General features: G+C 31.9%; 1 long non-coding RNA gene across 1 annotated transcript; it reads right to left on the bottom strand.

Annotated features, from left to right (window-relative positions):
• Positions 1 to 7,376: 7,376 nt before the first annotated feature.
• LOC133201542 (uncharacterized) lies at positions 7,377 to 8,223 on the bottom strand. Its single transcript, XR_009723112.1, has 3 exons — positions 7,897 to 8,223; positions 7,674 to 7,771; positions 7,377 to 7,491 (listed from the first exon to the last, which is right to left on the bottom strand). It is a non-coding gene; the product is annotated as an uncharacterized LOC133201542 (long non-coding RNA).
• Positions 8,224 to 8,741: the final 518 nt, after the last annotated feature.

The following is an 8,741-nucleotide window of genomic DNA, read 5'->3' as shown; positions in this document are numbered from 1 at the left end:
AACAATCAAGATAACTAATTAATATAAATGTTTAATTTACTTACCAATAATGAGATCCAAGTTCAAATAGCCATATTTCCAATGGTTGATTCTTTGTCATCAAAACTCCTAAAATCCGTCTTAGTCTCAACTCGCACATCTTCCTTGAATTTTTGAGAATCATGAGTTTTGTTTATTTTGTCACTCACTCACTCATGAGTTCAACAGTATTTTTCTGACTTTGTGGAAGTCTGAAGACAGTCCTTAGGATTACACTCTACTATTCTTTTTTCTCACACTCCCATGGACTTTATTCTGAATTGTGTCATATTTGGTTTCTCACAATCCTTAAATCTTTCTATTGTGGCTATCTATGCTTCCTTTAAACTTGGTTGATATCATGTGTTCTATGATCCACCACAAGCTGTAGAACAGAGGTCCTTCTTCTTACAGGGTTTGTTGATAAGAAATGTTCATAACTGAAAAGACAAATTGTTTCCCATCTATTAGAATTTTGCAGACCTTTACTGAAATATGAAGATTACAAACAGTATTTAAGCTCAAAGGTGCATTGAAACATTACTAATTGTGAGCATAGCAAACATAGATCTTTAAAACATCAGAGGTGGGATCAGTTGCCATGGAGGAATAAGCATCCCCTGTCAACTGGTTACACCTGCTGTGAGCTCCTTGTCATAATAGGGAGAATGGATAAATCTGTTGACAATTCAGTATAAAAATAATGGCCTAACACTTTCTGTATGAAAAACATCAGTAAACATTTGACTTACATGTATGTGTAGACTATATTTGTTAACAAGGTCATTGTATCAAACCAGGGTTTGACATTTTCTTTTACGACTACTATACAAGTCGGGCTACTTCCCATAATTTTGAATAGCACTGACCGTAAAAACACTTAAGCCCCGACCAAACTTTTTTTTTTTTTCTTTTTATAACCTGGTATTTTAGTGAAAAAAGTTCGAAACAATACTATCTCTCGCATGTATTAAGATAATACATTTTGTCAGACTTTTCCATAGGTCGCAGCCCATTGAGTCGGGTTAAACAGAACATGCAAATATTATAGGGCTGGCTTTAAAGAACATGCAAGGAACTTTAAAAAATTATTACCGTAAATATAAATAAATTAAAGAATATATTATTCGATATATATTATTCAATAATTTTCATACCAATTGATACTGAATGAAGCTAGTTTCGATCGCAAATTGTCTATTACAGCCAGGATAAAAATAAGGATTAATTGTGTCATGCTGTGAAGTTTTCTTTTTCAGAGCGATGGCTGTGTTTACAATCAGAAAATTAAAAAATATTGTTTAAAAAATTTATAGAACATTTATTTGAAAGACTGAAATGTGAGATAACATTATTTTATTCACACAACTAGTCGGTCTAGATCACGAACATTTGACACGACCGGACCACTCATTTACTAGACTGGGTCAGTTGGACATGCCTTAGTGTCAAACCCTGCAAACACAGAATTTGCAAAATGTTGGCTATACCTATACCTGTATACCTTGGCTATACAACTTATTTGCCAATAGCTTGCCCCATTTTAGTAATTGTTTGTACATAGTACACATGCTCTTGCCCTTTGAATCAAATGGGAGACATAAACTCCATATGCAGGTGATAATGCTACATAAGTAAGGTAAGTTAATAATTATAGAAAAATGAAAGTTTATAATAAAGTTTAGTTGTTACTTTGCCATTAATGTCTTTATCTAGTAAAATATTCAAATATGAAACAGATGCATCAGCCTCTGTGGTGTCTTTAATTTTGAGTTCAAAGAGATATACATGTGAATAAAAAAGCGTTAAATACATGTATAATGAACAGTGATCAATCTCAAACAATCTATAAAAAATACAAATCTGTGAGAGCCTGGATAAAACAAGGACCCCCTGGAAATCCCAGAGGTGGGATCAGGTGCCTAGGAGGAGAAAGCATCCTCTGTTGACCTGTCACACCAGAATAAATTAATGTAGGAATAAAAATGAATAATTACTATCCATTGAAAAAGCATCATCAATATATATTTACGTGTACATAATATATATCTAGTCATGTACTGGTAGTATGTATAGGATAGGAAATACAAAATATAATTATTTATAAAATAGTGTATTTTCAACTTAAGGTCATAATATCATTTGTTTCATTATATTTAATCATGTAAATAATGTACCTGACCACCAACATATGGCATGTGGCTTAATTGTGCTATAATTAAGCATGTATCAAAATTTAATTCTAATTATAGCTTTGCTTGGTGTTCACATGGAGTTAATGCAAAGAAATTTAATGTACAGTAAATTAATTTGCATTATTCGCATTAAGGGGGGACAGGACACATGTCACATGATTGAATTGACTGCATCATAGTCAAAGGGGCTGACAAATAGATTTTTTAGGCACTTGTCTGAGGGCAAGTGCATGGTCAAAATTTACTTGCCCTACCTGAATTTTTGCTTGCCCCACCATCATGACCATAATCTAATACTGTATATATTTATATATATTTCAAAAAATAGGAAGACAAATAATGAGTAGATCATGCAAGCCCCTGTGTCTATAGCTCTATTTCTATGACTTACCGGTACATATGGATTTAATTTTTTAAAGTCACTTGCCCACGGGCAAGTGGTTGATAAAATTTCACTTGCCCACCCTTAAAATTCACTAGTCACGGGCATTGGGCAATGGGATTTGTCATCCCCTTAGTTACTGTTAATGTAGGTGCTAAACGTTGTTAAAATCAGCATTTTTTGTGTAATTTTTGTTCAACTTGTTAAGCTTAAACATTTAATGTAAAATAATTAAGAGTTTTAAATGATCGTGTAAATATTTAAAAATTGTGAAATTGATCGATCCACCCATCTATTTCTTTATGCTACAGTCTAACGAGTCAGTGATGTCATATATGATCTCTCAGTGCAATGAGATCATGCAGGTATATGTTGGTTACCTGGTAAGACTTAGTCAGTTTAAAAACATAGAAACCATATACCTAAAGCATTAGGTCTATGATAACAGATCACAATCAAGGCATCGTGATGTATTTTTCAAAGCAGGAACTACAAAAATAATTTTAACATGTTTAGTACCAAAGATTCTCTGAATTAATATTTCATTTCGGTTGTATAAGTTTTCCTGTGACGTCACAGTTGTTTTTCCTGTACTCGGAAAATGTAAAGATGAAGCGTTTTTACCACGCTTATGTATTGTTCAATTATGTCCTCTGTGATATGAGGTAATTATCTTCACCTTACGATATTGCTACAGTTGATTAAGGTACTATGAAGAAGGACTTCAGTTCAATCGTAAATCTTCAAATATTTATTGACAGAATTATTTCCCAAATGAATTTTACATCGTTGAAGATGTCTTGAAAAGTATTCATCCAATCCATATACATTGTAAAATAGCAAAAATGCTTAAAGAATTTTAATTCTATATATATTCTGAATACTTGAAGAGATGCATGTCCTTATACATATTTCTTGTTTGTGCTTAAAAATTTCCATTTTAGACTTAGTTATGGACCTGTAAAGACGAAAGAACCAAAACTATTTACAGACACTGTGAGGAGCGATTTTTGTATGGCGATATCACTTAAATAAGTCAAGAAATCTGAACGCAGAATTACTTTTAAAATGTGTAGGACATATTAAGTTAAAAATATACAAAATATGAAAAAAATTCATTGACTAGATTTTTTTCAGCTCAAGGCCCTGTTCCTCCTTAAATTCTCCGTGTGAATGTGGTCCAAATTTAATCTGCAGTAACTTACATTTAATTGGAATAAAACCCTCCTTGTGTAGAGGATATTAAATGTACATATCTCATACTGTACATCCTCATCAAAGTTTCACAACCAGTTCATACATATTCTTGTCAGCTGTCAAAATCACATTCGCATGATTAAAATGAGAGTAAATGTTAAGTTGAATACCGATCCCGATTAGAATCAAGACCAAGGACTGTTAAGGACCCTCTATCATGATCTATACACTAAATCAAAAATGTTTTTATTCCAAGATAAATAAATTGAACACTTTATTTACATGCTTTCTCACTCAAGTAAATGTGTAGAGATTTCTGTTCATCAATACTTTAATGTCTTTGAATATTTTTCTTAGGGTGTAAATGTGCCATGTACCCTAGCTATGTTGAACATGTTGAAATTCAAGAAAATAAAATAGATCTGATTAGCTCATTATTTATACCTTTATGCAATATGATTTTCTCATTCAATTGTTAAGAATGCTTGCATTAATTGAAATTCAGTAACAGACTGTTAGGATTTCCCAGGGCAAATAAGTCTCTATCTCCATAAAATACCATAAAATCAGAGCTCTTTTGGTGTGCAGTATATACTACAGTGTTATTAATTTGTATGTGAAAACTGAAATTAAAATAATCATGGAGGGTAAAAAATTGGGGGGGGGGGGGTTACAATCTTTCAGATTTCTTCTAATTCCATCACAAAATATATAAAGAAAACTTAATTTATGCACTCTAAGTAATACACACTGTCAGATGATGACATTTCTTGCTCATTTGAAATAACATATTATATTCTTGGCACACAGACTTCTTCACTATCAACAACATGTTTACCTTTTAAATTAAATTTTAATAATCTGGTTAAGTGGTAACAGATCTAGATTCTCTTTATTAACAAACTTCTCTTAACATAATTGTTCACTCAGGTTTACAGAGTCTGCCAATCGATATCAAACATTAATTAATAGAGTCCCTCTGAAAGATTATGAGGCCCTTTATATTTTTTGTTGTATATTTAAATGTCTTGTCTTATTATTTTTGATACACTTACAAATAACTTGTTCCTAAATACTAAATAATGAGTAAACTTGAGTTTGGTCTGAAATTACTGTGCCTTTCCAGTCACTGCACTTAAAAATACTAAATGCATCTGCTGTACGTTTTACTCACATTAAAGTGTTGGTTATATACTGTAGATCGAAGCACAAATTTTCATGGGGATAAAATTTTGTTGATTTGAATCCGAGAAGGTTTTGTGGGCATTAAATTTCTTTGTTACGAATGTAACCCGACTCATTATACATGTATTGTAAAGTAAAATTTCATGTGGGGATTTAATTCTGATGATAATGTTAACAACAAACAACTGTCGAAATAAAGGAATATAATTCAATCTGCTTTTAAAGTATATATTGTATACCGATATATATACATGTATATAAAATGTAGCTACTCTGGCCTTTCTATTGATAATGTAGATAAGTGAGCAAAGTCATCTAGTGTGATTACATTTTTTATTACTTTGAGGGGAAGAATCATAAAACCTGTCGAAGTTTTTGATTTTTTTAATTTTAATTGCCCCTAATTAATCCTATAGGAATATGGCCTCAGACCAGTGATCGAGTTTTCATAAAGAATGAATAGATCCAGTTTTGCATACTGCCAATGTTAGCTTCAGTAATTTATGCACAATTAATACCATATTCCAAAAAACAAAAATTGACTTTTCCCTGCATTTTCCAGTGCCTCATGTTAGAATGGGAGGGAGTTAGAAAATTTGCAAGATTTCAAACAGCTACACATGCTACATAAATCTCTGTTATTTATGTCTCTATGACACCCTTGATGACAGAAACATTTTGAAGGATTTATAAATATTGTAAATGTTCAATCATAATTCCATATAACATAATTGTATTCTCTGCAGTTGGAAAATCTTTTCATTTAAATCTTTTTAAAAATTCCTGAATGGCAGTAATTCTCTTCATTTTAAATTTCAGTGGTTGAATTATACCCCAATAAAAACATGATTGTATAGTGTGTACCCCTCCTTCTTTGTCTTTTTTTTTTTGTTTTGCTGAAAATAAAAGTGTGCACATCATAAAAGAGAATTTATAGTAGTTCGTATTATTTTGTTTAATATATTACATGGTATGCCCGGACCACAACAATAGCCAATGGTGTTATAGTGTTAATTATCTGTCCTGTACATGTTTATAAAAATGGAAAATAGCTAAATGATGAAAATTATCGGTATGACAGTCAGTTGCAAACATCTTCTTTTTTTTTTTTAATCCTATTTAGATAATTTTATTTTACTTTTTATCTGGACTATTATTGGTGAAGTTCTTTGTCTTTTAAACTGAACCTTTAATTTTTTTTTATGATACTGGCACAATTAACTGATAACATACAGACTTAATTTTGAATTCATTGATCCTCCCAAATATTTGCCGGTCTTGGACCGACAGACTGTCATTAAGGTATTACATGTAAAACAGTACTGATTCATCATGTTCATGACAGGAAAAGGTACACAGATCATGCTGATACACAAACACATCATCATGAACACAGATCATTAGAACTTCAGGTAGTGTTTGTTTTTTTCCTGACATGTAGCTTTTCACTATTAAATGAATATTATATAATTGCATTCATACCATAAACTTCTCCCTGCCGTGTTCTGAGTAGCCATGAACATTAATAATTTCTCATCTGAAATCAATCTTTCTACCTGAAATGTATTATAATATATACATGTAAGTTTTAAAACATGCATGAATTCCATGATAAATAGGAAAAAAAAATTAATTACTGTAACTTAAATTAGTAGAAGTCGCATCATATTCATGAATCATCACAGCTATATTTACATATTCCTGTACGAAATTGTACGCCTGGTAATAACACGTAAACCAGGCGTCATGCTCTGCAAAAACCAGGCGGATTTTGACTCATTACCATATAAGTAAACCAGGCGTCACATGAGACGGAAACCAGGCGTAAAAAGAGGCGTAATATGCAAATTTTACGCCTCTTCAATAGACCAGGCGTAAAGGATCGTAGTGTCCAGGCGTAAAAATGTCCAGGCGTAAAAAAGTCCAGGCGTACAATACACAATGATATATACAAAATACATTACATGTTTTGAAAACTAAGTATTTATTTTATCAAAACATCCATATCTTAGTATCAGTTTAAATGACATTCAAAGGAAGTTTTTCTTAACATTTTGATGGACAACAAAATGTCATTCAAATAAACTTTACATTAATAAATCTTCCCATTTAAGGAAAATTCAAAATTTGTATTATACAAAAATATATAAATTATCTTGAAAATACAGTGTACCAATCTCTGATGACTTTGTATTACAGCAGAGATGCTTATAATGAATTCATGGTTATAGTGATTTTCATTTCCTTAAGTTTTAGAATATTGCTGTGAACTTAATGGATATAATGAACTACGTCTAATCAAAATTGTTCATTCATTGTACTTCGCAATAAGTGTGTTTTACATTAGCTTATCTTGTATCGTGCACTGAGCTCTTCTTAGGATTCTCATATTTTTCTTTCCTCTGTTCCTTTTTACATTTTTGTCCTGCAATGAGACTTGCTCTGTGATGGCATTGTTCAGTTCTTGGTTCACTTTTTTTTTTTCATTTTCTCCACACCACTAAAGGGCATAACCTGAAGGAAAATTGTAGCCATGCTTTAATGTAGGTCTGAAATCACATTATGTCCAACAAGATCAGTATTTACAATCAGAGAAAAAAAATTGTTGTATTACATAATGGGTTGACAGGAAAACAAACAGACAGACCAAACACTATATATCCCCAATCTTTCAATTGGGGGCATGAAAATCTTACCCCTTCAGATATTCCAGGGGGTGAAATATCCTGGTCATTCTCCCTTGGTTTTTCTGAAGAAGGAGGATCTGGACACAGGAAGCCTGCTTCTTGATTATCTGGATGATAGGAACAGAAATATATTACAGCCGTGCATATAGTTAAATATATCAAATATTGAATGTGTATTTTACTATTACACAAATACTTTATTTAGGTTTTTATTTTTTTATTATTATCTAACCTCAACACAATCCTCCATGGGATGAAATGCTAATATCTACTACTACTACCAATGAAAGGATGTTGGTAGTAGAGTGTTTTCTCAAGGGAGGAGTTTTGTGACTTGGTATCTTCTTTTCCTTGGGACTTAGCTCCTGTTTCTTCTCTCTTGTATCCTCAGTGTTTTTCTTCTTCTTATTTGGGATAAACTCTTCATCATGTTCCTTAATTTCTTTTATTTTGTCTGTTGGAGCCCTTGTTCTCTTCCCATTTGCTTTCTCTGTGTTTAGATTGAGAAATTAAACAGTCTCTCTTGAATATCTTTTGCTTTCTCCTGCAAGTTTCCTAATAATTTGCTGCATGTCGAATCGCAAGCTTTGTTAGTTCCTCTTCATCATCTACAAATACACACACATATAACAAAATTATCACCAAGAAATGTGAGCTTTGTGTAGCATATCTGAGCTTGACACCCCCCCCCCCCCCCATTTAAGAAACACAAAGCAGACCCCTTGAAAGTCAGTAGGAAGGAATGAATACAGGAAAGTTAATGAGGGAATATATATATATATATATATATATATATATATATATATATATATATATATATATATATATATATATATATATATATTAATTGGGTATGAAAAGTTTCCGATCCACCTATGCATTGTAGCAACCCATTAAACATCACCTTAACCATGTTAACATGATCAGCTTATCAGAAAATGCACTCTATTTGTTATCAGGACAGCTTTTGATTAAAATTACAGTAATTATTTTGTCTAGTAAAAATTTTAAGACAGCTACCGCGCCATGTGGCAAATTTATAATTCATACCATCATACCATGTTGTGATCCATGCGA

Source organism: Saccostrea echinata, unplaced genomic scaffold (assembly GCF_033153115.1).
Source record: "Saccostrea echinata isolate AGI-Se365-2 ecotype Australia unplaced genomic scaffold, CSIRO_AGI_Sech_v1 ptg000044l, whole genome shotgun sequence".
Lineage (NCBI taxonomy): Eukaryota > Metazoa > Mollusca > Bivalvia > Ostreida > Ostreidae > Saccostrea > Saccostrea echinata.
The sequence above is the reverse complement of the archived record's forward strand: the minus strand, read 5'-3'. Positions and strand labels throughout refer to the sequence as shown.